The sequence below is a fragment of the Cricetulus griseus genome, chromosome 3 (genome assembly GCF_003668045.3).
Source record: "Cricetulus griseus strain 17A/GY chromosome 3, alternate assembly CriGri-PICRH-1.0, whole genome shotgun sequence".
Lineage (NCBI taxonomy): Eukaryota > Metazoa > Chordata > Mammalia > Rodentia > Cricetidae > Cricetulus > Cricetulus griseus.
The window spans coordinates 195,688,082-195,703,182 of NC_048596.1; the positions used below are offsets into that span (position 1 = coordinate 195,688,082).

General features: G+C 45.6%; 1 protein-coding gene across 1 annotated transcript in view; it reads left to right on the top strand.

Annotated features, from left to right (window-relative positions):
* Positions 1-15,101, top strand: part of Cdh13 (cadherin 13) — a 997,178-nt gene that overhangs the window by 728,838 nt on the left and 253,239 nt on the right. The window lies entirely within an intron of this gene.

Sequence of the window (15,101 nt, forward strand, 5' to 3'; positions counted from 1 at the left end):
GAGCCTCCTTCTCCCAGAGTGGCTCTGGTGAGCTATTGCATCACAGCACACTTCCAGTGGGGTCAGACCAGAGCAGATTCTGCCATTTGCCATAAAGGCTGAGCCATGGGTGACATTTGCCAAAGGCCCGTCTGTTCCACTGTCATTGAGATGGATGCAGCAGCTGGAGTATAAATTGGGACTAAGGGGGACAGATTGTTTCATTGGCCATTTGATGACTTAGAAATTCAAAGACCCAGGATGTCATCTAGTATTAGCTTCAGACTGTGTTTTCACCACAGGATATCCCTGAAAGACAGTTGCTGTTGTGTGGCTTTTCCTAGGAAATCTAGTGTCTGTTCACCTCAGATAGGAAACTCATGATGGAACAAAAAACCAGTTCCACCCATGTTTAACTTATTGAACAAGTGGGGTTGTTAGCTTCTACTCATAGGATTCTGAGGACTTAAGGACAGAAAAGCCCATCCCAGCACGAGGGATGGTCCAAGGCAGCTGCATCCCTGGGTCTCTCTGCAAGGCTTGCTTTAGAAGGAGATTTTCTCTGTCTATCTCAGTCCCACTGGACTGATTTTTCTCTCCACCCCCTGGGTCCCACAGCCACTTAACGAAATAACCAATCTGCGACTTATCAGTTACAATTGTTTGACCAATGTTTTAGGCTTCTTACTGGCTAGCTCACTTAATTATTAACCCATTTTATTAATCTATGTATTTCCACGTGACCTTGGCTTACTGGTAATGCCTGGATCTCTTGACTCCCTGGCTGCTACATGGTGTCTCTCCTTTCTCTTCCTTCTCCCTGCCTCTTTGTTTGGAATTCCCACCTATCTAAATTCTGCCTGTCCAATGGCCAAACAGCTTTATTCATCAACCAATAAGAGAAACATATAGTCATAGCACACAGAAGGACATCCCCCATCAGCTTGTAGGTAGCCTGGCAGGTTGGAGATACTCCTCTCCTCAGCAGTAGCTATTTAAATAACCCCAGAGAGGGTGTCTATGAATCTCCTAAGTTTCTAGAACTTCAGAGACTTAAGTTGCTTGTATCTTGGGCTTTATAAGTTTTTTTTTCTCATATATTGCATCCCAACAGCAGTTTCCCCTCCTTCCTCTCATCCAAGTTCCCCCTCCACCATTCCTCTCCCCCAGATTTACTCCTCCTCCATTTCCCTTTAGAAAAAAGCGGGCCCCTCAGGTATATCAACCAAACATGGCATATCAAGTTAGAAGAGGCACATAGCCTCATATCAAGGCTAGATGAGGCAACCCAGTAAGAGCAAAAGAGTCCCAAAAGCAGTCGAAAGAGTCAGAGACAGCCCCCACTCCCGCTTTTAGGAGTCCCATAAGAACATCAAGCTACACAACTGTAACATATATACAGAGGGCCTAGGTCAGTCCCATGCAGGCTCCCTGGTTATTGGTTCAGTCTCCATGAGCCCCCTATGAGTTCTGGCTAGCTGATTCTGTAGGCTGTGTTCTTCTGATATCTTTAACCCCTCTGGCTCCTACAATCCTTCCTCACCCTCTTCTGAGGAATTCTGTCTGGCTGTGGGTCTCTGCATAGGCTCCCATGAGCTGCTGGATGAAGCCTCTCTGATGATGAAGCCCAGGTCTCCCTTGGAAGGGGAAATAGAGGAGATTTTGTGAGTGGACTGGGGTGGGTCAGGATAGGAACAGGAGAGAGCAGGTTGAGGGCAGGTGCAGGGGGAAGAGTACCAAAAGAGACTACTAGAAAGTGGGGTTTTTGGGGTCAGGTAAAAATCTGGTGTAAGGGAATCTCCCAGTAATCTATGAGGGCTACCATAGTGAAGCCTCCTAGTAATGAGAGATGTAGAACCTGAACTAGCCATCTTCTATAGCCAGGCACAGGATTCCAGTGGAGGGACTAGGGCGCTAGCCCCAGCCACACAACCTTTGACTTGATTTGTTCTATCTGCAGAATGTGCTGGGTTAAAGATGGCACAGAACTTGTAGGAGTGGCCAACTAATGACTGATCCAATTTGAGTCCCATGTGACAAGAGTGAGCCCATACTTGACACTGCCTGGAGGGCCAGGACCCAGAGGCTGGATAGCACAGAGACCTAGGATAGAATAAAACACAATGGGCAAAAAAGTCATTGAAATGATTCCTAATGATACTCTGCTATATTTGTAGACTGGGGCCTAGTACAATCATCATCAGAGGGGCTTTATAAGTTTTATAGCCCCCAAACTGTTGCTTGAATCTGAGAATCGAAGTCATCTGTAAGGGTGGACAACCCTTAGGGTTCTTCCTTTGTAACTGGCCACCACAATGCTAAGTGCTCACTCTGCCAGGTGCCAGTCTTATCTAAAACAAGCTCCCTGTACTCCCAAGTCCCACAGGAAACAGGAGTGAGATTGTAGAATGAACCCCACTTTGCTCACACAGCCCAGATAATTACTCACATGGCTTATCAACTCCCTTCAAGATATGTTTCTCCTGTTATTTCCTCCCCTCCCTCTCCGTCCCTCCCATGTTACGTTTTGAACTTTCTATGGGTTGTAGTTACTACCTAGACCACATTCCACTCTCACCATAGAGAATCCTAGCCCTTCTGTGGGAGCATACTCTATACGAATATCTGCCTTCCTTTCGCCTCATCCTTCAGCCCTTTCTTTCTTCTTACCATATACCTTATTTCTTGCTTTTATTTCTCTTTCTGTATCCATCCATCCTCTCATTCAGGAGTTATTGGGACTAAAAAGATGGCTCAGTAGTTAAGAGTACTTGCTACTTTTGTGAAGGGTCCATGTTTGGTGTGCAGTACCCACAATAGGCAGCTGTTCACAACTGCCTGTGGTTCCAGCTCCAGGGGAACCAGAGCCTTCTACAAGCATCTGCATGCCCATGCACGCACACATAAGCATAAGCATTTTTTTGAATGAATTACTCATAAAAAACCTAATAGCACCTGCCTCAGTCCTGTCCTAAGGCATAGCCCTAACCTTGAACCTCTATCACTGAGTTGACTAGCATTCTATCATGGAGAAAGAAAATAAGCTAGGCATGTTGGTGCACATCTTTAATCCCAGCATTTGGGAGGCAGAAGCAAGAGGATCTTTGTGAGTTTCAGGATAGCCTGGTCTACATAAAGAGTTCCAGGACAGTCAAAGCTACACAGAGAAATTCTGTCTCAGAAAAAGAAAAGAGAAAGAAAATAAACATCATTTTTTTAAAAAACCGACAGTAAGTCAAATGCAAGAACAACCTATTTTAAATCATTTGTGTTTCTTTTTTAAATGGCATTGGTTCCTTCTTCCATTTCCCCATCCTCTTAACCTTAAGGTTTCTAAGACACAAGGTGACATCAACATTCCTGGTGACTGCAGGTCAGTGGTGATGCACTCCTTTAATCCCAGCACTCAGGAGGCAGAGGCAGGTGGATCTCTGTGAGTTCGAGACCAGCCTGGTCTACAAGAACTAGTTCCAGGACAGCCTCCAAAGCCACAGAGAAACCCTGTCTCGAAAAACCAACAACAACAAAAAATTCCAAGTCCACCCTTCGATCATCCTCTCTTATCAGCCTCTTGCTCTCAAAGTTGATGGTGTCTGATTAGACTGTCTCTCTCACACACACACACTCATTGAGATCCTGGAACTTAACCCCAAGGATACCTAAGAGACCTTTTGGAAGTGAGTGATATGGAGATCAATGTGAAGCTCTGCTTGATCCAGGTGGACCCAGTAGAATCACAGAGATCTCTCTATGAGGCATAAAGGCTGATCAGAGTCAAAAAACAAGATGTTGGGGGCTAAGGAGATGACTCATTTGGTAAAATGCTTTGACCTCAGAATTCATGTATAAAGGAAAGAAGGAAGGGAGGGAAGGGAGGGAGGGAGGGAGGGCTGGGAGAGAAGAGAGGAGAGGAGAGGAGAGGAGAGGAGAGGAGAGGAGAGGAGAGGAGAGGAGAGGAGAGGAGAGGAGAGGAGGCTGATTTTGTTGGCCCTGGCAATACCAGTGCTGCAGAGGAGGAAAAATGGATCACTGGGGTTCGATGTCTGGCCAGCCTAGTCTACTTAGTGAATTCTAGACCAGTGAGAGACTTTGTTTCCCAAAACAAGATGTACATCCCCAAAGAACACCTGAAGTTGTCCCCTGGCCCCAACACCCACAGGTGTACGCACATGCACACATACAAAGAAAAAGAGATATGGTCATACAACAGGTTTCATACAACAGAGTTTGGATGCAGCCATGAGCCAAGGAATCTGAGCAGCCATCATGGAAGTGTTACAGCTGGTGGGGAGGGGTGGCTTGAGGGGAAAGGCTTCCCTAGTGGAAGTGGCGTCGTCATAGCTCTGAGGGGGAAGGTTTCCCCTATGGAAGTGTTACAGCTCTGAAGGAAAAGGTATCCTGGCAGTTGAGAGCCAAGGAATACCACAAAGTCATATCACGAGCCTTACACAAGAGGTTTATTGGCAGGGAAACACAGGAGGGTGGCTGCCTCTGTTGGTAAGAAGCAGCAAAGAACAGAGCAGCAGACAGGCTTATATAGGGTTTTTTGGGGAGTGGAGTTTTCCAGGGTGGGTATGGTGGAATGTTAAGTCCTGATCTTGGGGCAAGCCCACGGATTGGTGGGATTTTGAGCTCAGAGATTGGTGGGGTTTGGTGGGTCTTCAAACCTGGAAGTGAGCTCCAAGCATCTGCCCTACACATAGGAAGCAGCAGGTACTGGCATTTCAATAGTGGGGAAGCAGTGTGTTTTGATTGCTTGTGTTTATCCTGTGAGTGAGTGTTTTTTTTTTTTTTTATTGGACTCATATCTGACCTTCTCTGGAGTGGGAAAGGATTCAGTGACCACAGGGTAGCAAGAGGCTGAATGAGCTAATGCCTTGGGAAATTCAGTTTTAGTTTTAAGAACACTGGGAGCACACACCCCAAGTTCACCTGACCTCAGTTGCCACATTTTTATTTTAGCTCCAGTCTTTTTCTGTGTGATTTTGGGGTTTGTTTGTTCATGAGCTAGGTTTCTTTATGTTGTCAACTGAGAAAAGAAAATTCTACTTCTTACAAAGATGCTGTGGAGTAGAGAGACCAGAGTTCCACTTCCTGATTTATAATGCTCTGTTGAGCTATCAGCCCCCACCCCCAGTAAATCACAGCAATGGTAACCAACACACAGAATGCAAATTTGCAGTCTTGATATGTAGAAAGCATAAGAATTGCTCAAAAATGGCTGGGCATTGGCGGTGCATGCCTTTAATCCCAGCACTCAGGAGGCAGAGGCAGGTGGATCTTAGTGAGTTCGAGGCCAGCCTGGTCTACAGAGAAACTCTGTCTTGAAACAAACAAAAAACAAAAAGAATTGCTCAATAATATCTATTAAGGGGATGGTGAGAGGGCTCAGTGGATAAGAGTGATTGCTGTGCAAGCTTGAGGACCTGAGTTCTGATTCTAGTACCATATTAAAAAATCTGGGTGCAAAGGTGAGGTCTGCACTGGGGGTGGAGCCAGAAGCAGAAGCTTGACAGTTGTCAGCTTCACTCCAGATTCACTGAGACCCTGTCTCGAGAATACAACAGAGGGGCTTAGAGCAGGACAGCTAACATCCACCTCTGGCCTCCATGTGCACATGCACATAAGTGCATCTCTCTCTCTCTCTCTCTCTCTCTCTCTCTCTCTCTCTCACACACACACACACACACACACACACACACACACATGCACGCATGAAGGCAAATAAAATTTGTTGAATAACAAAGAAATAAGCACACATGCTAGACAGTGGGTAACCCCAGGCACATATCAAAGCTACACCCTCCTGTCTTTGTGAAATAAGATACACATATTCACTCCTTTGTGTGTTGGAGGTCTGATTGGTGCATTGATTCTTGGTTTTCAGACTTAATCAGTTGTTTCAGATCTCCCTAGCTTCCAGTGCATACCCCACTGTTCTTGAGTAATTTGCTAAAATAACCATAGCACTAGACCAATCCATTATGTTTATCTTTAATGACCACTATTAGGGTTGGTTGTTTAATCACTTTTGCTGTTAAGGGTGTAGATATCTGCTCACAGAGCTCTGTACAATGGTTCTCTTCTCTTCTTGGCTTAAAAAATGATTGCAGAAGGAGAAGAGAGGGAAGCCCATCATTTAGAAGACAGTGAGTCTATCTGTACTGTGGTGGGAGAGGCTGTTGCAGTGGTTCTCAACCTGGGCATCGTGACTCCTTTGGGGGGGTCACATATCAGATATTCATATTATGATTCATAACAGTAGCAATCACAGTTATGAAGCAGAAATGAAATAATTTTATGGTGGGGGGGGTCACCACAACATGAGGAACTGTAGTATAAGGTCTCAGCATTTGGAAGGTTGAGAACCACTGGTCTGGGTTGACTGTGTCTTTGAGGGAGAGGCTGCTACAGTCTGAATTGCCTATGGCTTCTTAATGTTTTCCCTAGACTGGATCCAGATCATCCATCACTTTCTTGTAGAAAACTTATGGTATTTTGGAACTGGTGTTTTACCCTATAATCACGGCAGGGCAGGTCATTTGGATTCCTCTTGGACTAGCATTCAGTTTAGCTTTTCTGGAGCATAAGTGTCATTTGCAGGGCTCTCCTTTGGTGCAGCCCTTTAGAAAAAGGCAAGAACCTTCCTGGGCTCAAGTCCTCCTTATACCTCCTGTGCCAAGCAAGTATCTTCCTGTGGCCATAGCCGTAAGATAGAGAATGAGGTCACACACAAATAGATACATACCCTGCCACAAACACTTTCACACACTCACATCCAGCACTGAAGATTACTGAAATGAAAAAGAAAAGTTACAAGAGAAATAACTATAAAGAATGAAGCAGGTCCCTGCCACATCAGCCAGTGTTCCAACCTAGCCTGTTGTTTGACCATTACAGCCATCCCCTTTGCCTTTCTCAGGGCTTATGGTGTATTACCTCTCCATTGTGCTGCTTTCGTCTGGCATTTTTGTGGTTTGCATGGATTCTGATTTTATTTAATAGCTCTTATCTTCCATATGAGAACTGTCAAGATAGCAAAGTCAACCTTATTCTATCAAGTTTATTCTGCCCTGTGCTCATTGTGTTCTGTCTACTGTTACCTCTTGGCCTTCCCCTTATCTACATGGGCATGTAATAAACAGTTATTGCATAAGTGAGTACTGGGGAGTCTCCATTTCTGGGGTCTCAGACACCCAGTAATAATCCTTTGCCAAAAAGATTTTGATAGCTGCACTTGTTTCTTGTCTCTTCTCTGTGACCAAATGCCCAACAAGAAGCAGCTTCAGAGAAGAAACGAGGCCCATCATGATGGGGAAGGCATGATGGCCAGGCAAGCTTCTGTCTGTGGTAGCATGAACATGAGGCTGTCCATACATGAGGTCAGGCGGGAAATCAGCAGACTACCTGGAACAACTCATTGGCACTGTCCACTCCAGACATGTCTGTCAACCAGGCCTAGTGTTCAAAAGCTGTGTGCAAAAGCAGCTGAGAATCCAGTGTTCAAACACATGAGCCTGTGTGGGACATTTGACACTCAAAACACAACAATAGCAAATCCCACTGGAGAGACAAGGTCTGAAGGAATGATTTCCAGAGAGCTATCCAGCCAGCCAGCACCCTAGGTTACTCCCTGCTCTCTAACAGACATCCAAAACTGCCTGGAAGCAGTTTTTATGGCACAAACTAAAGGTGTTCCTGGCATCCAGCAGGGAGGCCCAGAGATTCAATCCTGCAGTGTGAAGGATAGTCTAAACCCAAGTCCAAGGTCTGGATGCCCTGCTCAGGAGATTACCAATGGGACTAAGGCCAAGTACAGCATAAGAAGAAGGGTGTGTGGTGTGGAGTCAGGTAAAGTGCTTGCCATGCAAATATTAAGACCTAAATCCAGACCCGAAGCTCTCACCTACAAAGCCAGGCACTTGTGTTTATTATTCCACTGCTGGGAGAAGTAGAGACAGAAGGATCCCTGGAGTTCACTGGCCAGCCAGTAAGGCAAAATTGGTGACTCTGGGTTTGGTGAGAGATCCTGTCACAAAATATAAGGTGGAGAGTGATTGAGAAAGGCACCTAATATGAAGCTTTTGCCTACATACCACACGCATACACACATGCATACACACACACACACACACACACACACACACACACACACACACACCTTTCCTAAAGTCCCATCTTTTTAGTGGCATCCTTTTGGGATATTTCCACCATATGTTCCCCTGTAGTGGGTTTCTGATGTGTAGATGGTTTTAAAAGTACCTATAAGACAATGCCTAACAACACACCCAGGCACCAGTGGTGTGTTCTTGGCTTTGAATACTTTCAGGGCTATCTCAAAGCTGAGTGGGGTTGTCAAGCTGATGATGAATCTGTTAGATTTACTTAGCTTACTAAAATTTTATCTCCCTAAAAGAACACATGGATTTAAATACCAATCCACCCAAGCTAGGCTGAGAAGAGGATCCTGTGTATGATTCCAGATACCTGACAGCACAGAAAGAAAAGTTGGGAGACATAGGTTGACTTTGGTGCCTGTAGCTGGGAGACCTTCCTGACGTTTTCAAGGTCCACAGTGAATGTATGATTTAGATCACAACTCCTCTGTTGTGACATTTAATCCATAGAGATAAATCATCATGAGCCACTGGTAGCTCTCTGTATGGATAAACAGGCTTCAAATAATTAGGTTTAAAACTCCACCAGAGCCTCCATGAGAAAATTGCCACTATTTTTTTTTCAACCAAGAGAGACTAAGATACGATGATGGAGTTGTTTCTTTGCTGTGGTACTTGAGACAAAATTAAATCAAAGTCAGATGGATATTTCTTACTTGCCCTTGGCTGTCCTTGGAGCATACTGGATGCCATTCTACCTTCCATGGAGCTGGAAGTCATGGGGATTTGGTCTAGCATCTGCCTCCAGGAAGAAGCTAGGGCCTATGATAGTCAGCAGCAAGCTTCAACTGTGATTGTTCATTATCTGTGGGATCTTGGTCAAGTTACTTGACCCCTCTGTGCCTCAGTCCTCTCCCGTGGTAGATGAGGTGATAGCAGACCCTACTTCATAAGAATAGAATTAATATTAAACTAATAACTGTAAAACATCACCAACATGGAAGTTTTTAAAATGAAGAATGCATTTGAAGCCAGGTAAAATAAAGGAAATCTCCAATGTTCCCTGTCCCACTGACCACAGTGCTCTGCTCTAAAACAGTTTGGTCAAAATGTGTGAGGGGGTGTAGTATCCACTCAGAGGAAGAAGCAAAGAATGTTGATTCTGAACAGGCACCGACCTCCTTATTTAGATCCCTGTGCTCCTGCCTCTTCCAAGTCGCTCCCCTCTGCTCCACACATCCACCCCCGCCTAGCTCTCTAGCTCTCTCCCCTGCACCTTGGGCAACTACCATACCACCCCTGCCTACTGCATTCCACTAGCCTTTGCTGCTAAAGTGGCCTCTGAGACAGAACCCTTATCAGACTAACATCCCTCTCTAGACCCTGTGACATCACCAATCCATGGACCTCGGGGGTCCCACATGGCAGAAGCTTCTCCTAAAAGCTGTTGTAGAATCAGATGAAGCTGGAGTGTTTGTCTTTGGCATTCTCTGTGCCCTCTCAGCCCGGTCCCAAGTTGATTTCCAGCTCTGGAAACTCTAAATCATACAGAGAGGTACTGAGTCCCACCTGAGCAGGGCTGTCGAGCCAGGCCCGCAGTGCCTCCTCTCGTGGCTTGAGCCAGGAATGGAGCCCATAAGAGGAATGTAGGTGCCATGTCACAGCCGACAGCACACAGGACAGGGCAGGGTCACCTGCTCTCAGTAACAGCCTGTGATGTCAAGAGGCAAATTTATTCCCTTGGCAGCAACCTGGAGTCTTCATTCCTCAAATAACTATTAAATTCAGATTCATTTATTACTCAGTGATTGCTGGCAGGAGAAAGGAGCCATTACCCAAAAAGTTCAGGGTGCTGAGAACTGCCCTTGTACTCAAATCTGTGGGCAGCACTTCCCAGCCCCCAAATCTTTATTTGAAACATATTTTCTCAATTTCTTAAAAAGTCCCTCCAAAATGGAAGAATGTTTCCCTGAAAATATGATTTTACCTGTCTTCTGAGTGTTTCAGATGGTTCTAGAAGGACACGGCAGCATTGTAAGATAGAACAGCAATGGAGACACCGTTGGCCACCCAGAGTAATTCCTGGCAGTGCTCACCATTGCCAATGGAGCAGTCATCCAAGGATGCACAGCCAGGGATGTGCTGAATGCTAGCTCAGAGCCACCCATAGAGTTACTAAGAGCAAAGGTGTACAGCAATCATTAGAGGCTCAGAGCCAGGAAGGCGTATATCCAAGCTACAGCTTCCCCACCAGGAGCCCTGTGACCTCAGAAATGTCTGATTTGTGCCTTGGCTTCTTCATCTTTAAAGTCAGAATGGTAACAGGGACAGCCGCATGCCAGCGCTGCTTCACACAGACAGGTCTGGCTCATGGGCACTGCAATGTCTCTTCAGAAAAAGAGAATGCTCCTTCTTTTGCTTTATTTTGTATTTTGATGTGTGTGTGTGTGTGTGTGTGTGTGTGTGTGTGTGTGTGTGTGTGTGTGTGTCTTGTATGCATGTTCCTGTGTGTGTGTGCATTTGTAGGTATGCATTCCAGTGTGCATGTGTGAGTGGACGACATAGATTGGCATCAGGTGTAATTTTCCATCACTCTCCCTCTCATTTTTTTGAGATCGGATCTCCCACTGAATCAGGAGCTCATTGATTCAGCTAAGCTGTCTGGCCAGCCAATATGAACTCCAGGGATTCAACTATCTCTACCGCCCCATACTGGGGTTACAGGTGTGCAGTGCCTCACCTGGTTATGAGGGTCCAAACTTGGGTCCTCGTGCTTGCATGATGAGCACTTTACATTATGAGCCATCTCTCTAGCCTAATAGCTATTTATTTATTCTTATGTCTTCATCCAAGACTTCCAGAGACACATGTGTAGTGTGCCCAGCAAGCTTTATTGCTTGCTGTGATCAGAGTAGGGAACCATGAGGGACTGTGGGTGTCTCAATAGGAAGGTGTTAAAAAAAGTTATAGATTTGGGAGAAGTTACTGAAAGTGGAGTGTGGCTGTGAGTTTGAGACTGTTTGGATGACTCAAGGGTGACTATCTGGATCCTATCTCTAAGTAGGGCTGACTACAGGGGGATTACAGCTGTGGCCAGTGAAGCCACAGTGTGGTGTTCACTCACACAGCCAAGGTAACATTCATATTGCCATGGGAATGGTTATATGGTGGTCTGAATTGTGTCCTGTGGGTCACAGGGAGGTTTGTTGGATGTTGATTTCTTAGACACTGTGATTGACAGAACGGTGGTATCAAACTCCTGGGTCCAGGCCTGCTTTTGGTTATCAGTGGCAATGTTTCTCTTTCTTGTCAAACTTAATCAACTCATAGCTAGTAAGTATTTTCAATTCTGAGTGTCCTTTCTTGAACACTGTTCAAATTCTATATATACGTATTAAAACTTTGCAGTCAATAGAACAGGGTAATGTGGTAGACATTAGGAAAAAAATAATATACTATGGTTTGGTGCGACTGAGTAGGAGACTGACTTGAATTGAGATGGCCGAATGGGCCCTCTTAGAGAACTAGTGTTGAAGCAAGGTATCAAGACAAGCAGGATACAAAGAAAGGGTGTCCCTAGCAGAGGTGTAGAAGCTTGGAAGTCCAGCTGCAGAAAGTCTTGGAGATGGTGGACCAGCCAAAATGATGGGCACTTTTCAGGCTCTCCGGTGAGATGCCCAGTGTGAATGGGACTTTCTCCCAACATAGCACCCAAGAGAGAGAGTGTGGGGAAGGGGAACCATGTGGATCTGCATCATGCTTGGGGGTCTTGCTGTCCTTAGAGATAATATGTAAAATGAATCATTCCTTCATGTTTCACACTTACTTCTTAAAATACTTTTATTCCGGAGGATTGAGAATGGATGCTTGGGATGTAAAGGAAACAGGGGTGGCTCTTGTATGGTGATGTGAGAATTTGTAGAAGTAGGAGTATGCCATGCAGGGGCAGGAAGAAGATATGACAAGGCACAGTGAAAAGACTGATCTGGGACAAAGAGGCAGTCTTGTGACCCTCCTGACAAAGCTACATAGTTTTTCCTAATTGTACACTTGGTGGCATTTGCCAGGGAAAGTGAACCTGAGCCACTGACCACCACCAGCCTGTAGTGTATGAGCAGGGTGGTACCTGCTGGCACGCTGCTGGGAAACCTGCTGATGTCAGCTCTGGAAAGCATGGGCTTCCCATAGCAATGGGCCAACATTCTAGTCCAGGGCGGCAGGGGGCGGGGGGGGGGTTGTAGGTTAGCACAGAAGATACACTTATAAATGAGTCATTGCTCTGTGGAAGTGTGTATAAAGCTTTTCCTCCCATGACCTTTGGAGGGGGGTTTGTTTTGTTTTTGAGGCAGATTCTATGAAACCGAGGCTGGGCTTGAGCTGGGGAGCAATCCTCCGACTTCAGCTTACCAAGTGTTGGCATTTGTGAGCTATGGTGCCCAGATTTCTTATAGTAATTTCAATGAAGAATTTTATGTTTAACACCATACTTATGAAGTGGGGAATGACAGTGGGGTTTCTGTATAAGGAGGCTGGAAGCCAGGGGGGAAGGTGGAATGAGCTGCATGAAGTCACACATTTAGGATGACAAATCAGACCATGGTGAGAAAATGGCTGTGCTTGCCCTGTGCCACCTCTGATGTGTCCCATGCCAACCCCAGTGACATCAGCATCCTCAGTCTGGTTCTGTCACTAAATGAATCTGTGACATGTGTTCTTTATTCTTCCTTGGCCTCCATCTTAGAAGGCAGGGAGTGTTTGCTATGTATGAACAGAGCTCCTGTTGGCCACAGAGCATGGGGCTTTACGAGAGTCCACATGGGTCTGAGCCACAGGCCTGCATGTCCTGCCTCTCAACACCACAAGCCATTCACAATCACCCACCATGTGACTCTACCCAGAAGCCCATCTCCAGAGAGAATGAAGGAATTCCTGCCCAGTGTCTTTCTGGAAGTTAAGGGTGTACTCTTAACTTGGATGTCACCATGGGGGATCCCAGGGTTGGACAAGCAACCTCCAGCTCAGTTCTGAAAAACTTTGCAAAGTTGGGGGATTCACTGGCTTTCTTGGTTTTCTTGCTTTCTTGCTTGTCCTTGTCGGCTAATTTCTAAGTCAATACTTTAGCTTTTCTGTGACCTGAGACTTGTGTCTTCCTACACTAGATATAGACAGGTCTCCTAAAGGATCAGTGCCTGCATTGTGCTTTCAAGACTGGGACTTCATTCAAACCCGGGACTCCACTGGGAACAGTGAGATCTGAATGTTAGCATCCTGCCAGAAACAGCCAGGGAAGACACTGAGTGTTTATAGACAAACATCCAAAGGTGTGTGCTTAGTAATTTCATTCCAGATGTAAAGAGAAAGGTATTATAAGGGGCATTTCTGTTATTTTGTCAAATACTGTTCGCCAAAAATAAAAATTCAAACTATTTTCTTGACCTTCAGGGACTTATTTTAAGATCAGATGGCGTTTCCCAAACAGCTGAATTATTTAGTGAGATTGAACTGTCAGGGACTTTAAAATAATGCCCACCAAAATACCAGCCACTTTTGCAGCACTGCAGCTGCTCAGGCCTCAATCTGCATATTTCAGCTCAGCACACTGAGGCTTGCAGCTGAAATATCGCTCGGAGAATACTTCTCATCCCCCATAACAAATGCAAAGAGGAACCTGTCCGAAGCTGAGAAGCTGAGCTGGTGGGCAAGCTGCCCTGCAGAGGTGCTCAGAATGCCTGATGGAGTCCCTGTCACAACTAACGGTTTGGCCCACTTTAAGCACCACCTTTGAGAAGGTTGTCAGAGAGAGCCCTTCCACATAGGTGTTGTGGTGAGGGACTAAGCCTGAAGCGCTGCCGCTGTAGACAGAATCAGCATCAGTAACTTCTTACTAATGCATCTGAAGTGTTCCAGGAGGGTGGAATTTATGCAGTTTTGACCTGAATAGATCAAAATCAAAACCCCTAGTACGCAGGGAAATCTTCCTAGTTTATAGCATCTTTGAATTCCCCAAAGGACTGAAAACAACTGAGAATTCAAGATAAACACATTGAGCCCTGAGGAGCTTTCTGAAGGAAGCTGTGTCCCCTCCTAAAGAGACAGGTGCAGTGTTGATGATGGAGGTGGTAATGAGATGATGACGGTAGTGGCCATGGTAACTGTGGTGGATGGCCAGAGTCAAAATGATGAAAATAAGGCTGATGAGAATAATTATGATGGCTACAGTGAAGATGCTGTTGTCTTCCTGTGGGGACAATAGTGATGGTGGCTATTGTGATAATGGTAATAATGGTGGTGGGAATAATGACGGCACCATGGTGACGATGGTGATGATGGTAATTACAGTTATTCTGGCAATGTCAATGGTGATGACAGTGACCATAATAATGACTACAATGATGGTGACTACAAAGATGGTGGTGATGGTGACAATGGTGATGACTGTGGTACGGTCATGATGGTGATGATGGTGACGGTAAGAATGATGATGACTATGATGATGATGAAAATGATGATGATGAGGAGGAGGAGAATGGTGAGCATAGTGTGATGAGGATGGTGGTGGTAATGGTAGTGATAGCGGCCTACATTTATTGTTCCCTTGCCGTATACCAAGTAATGTGCTAAATGCCTAATCCCTGAGCTGTCATCACTCCAGCACACCACATTGCCCCATGAGTCTTCTCATTTTAAAGATGATAAAACAGACTCAAAGACAGTAAGGGAAGTGCCTAGGACAGTACCCATGCCATCTCCTAGAAAAAAGATGATTTAAAATCCTGAACCACTGCCTGAGCCGTGTGCCTGAAGATACCTAGCAGAGAAGCAGCAGGGCAGATCCATTACCTGCTCACTGAGCCTGGAGCCCCAAGGCCTCCCATGGCACTGGGCACTCTCCTCCGGAACACTCCAGGGAACTGCCTTGGTCCACAAGTCAGTCTGCACTCGCCACCCATGCTGTTTTGTATAGCAATAGGCAGTGGACCATACTTCTGCTAGAGTGATACATCA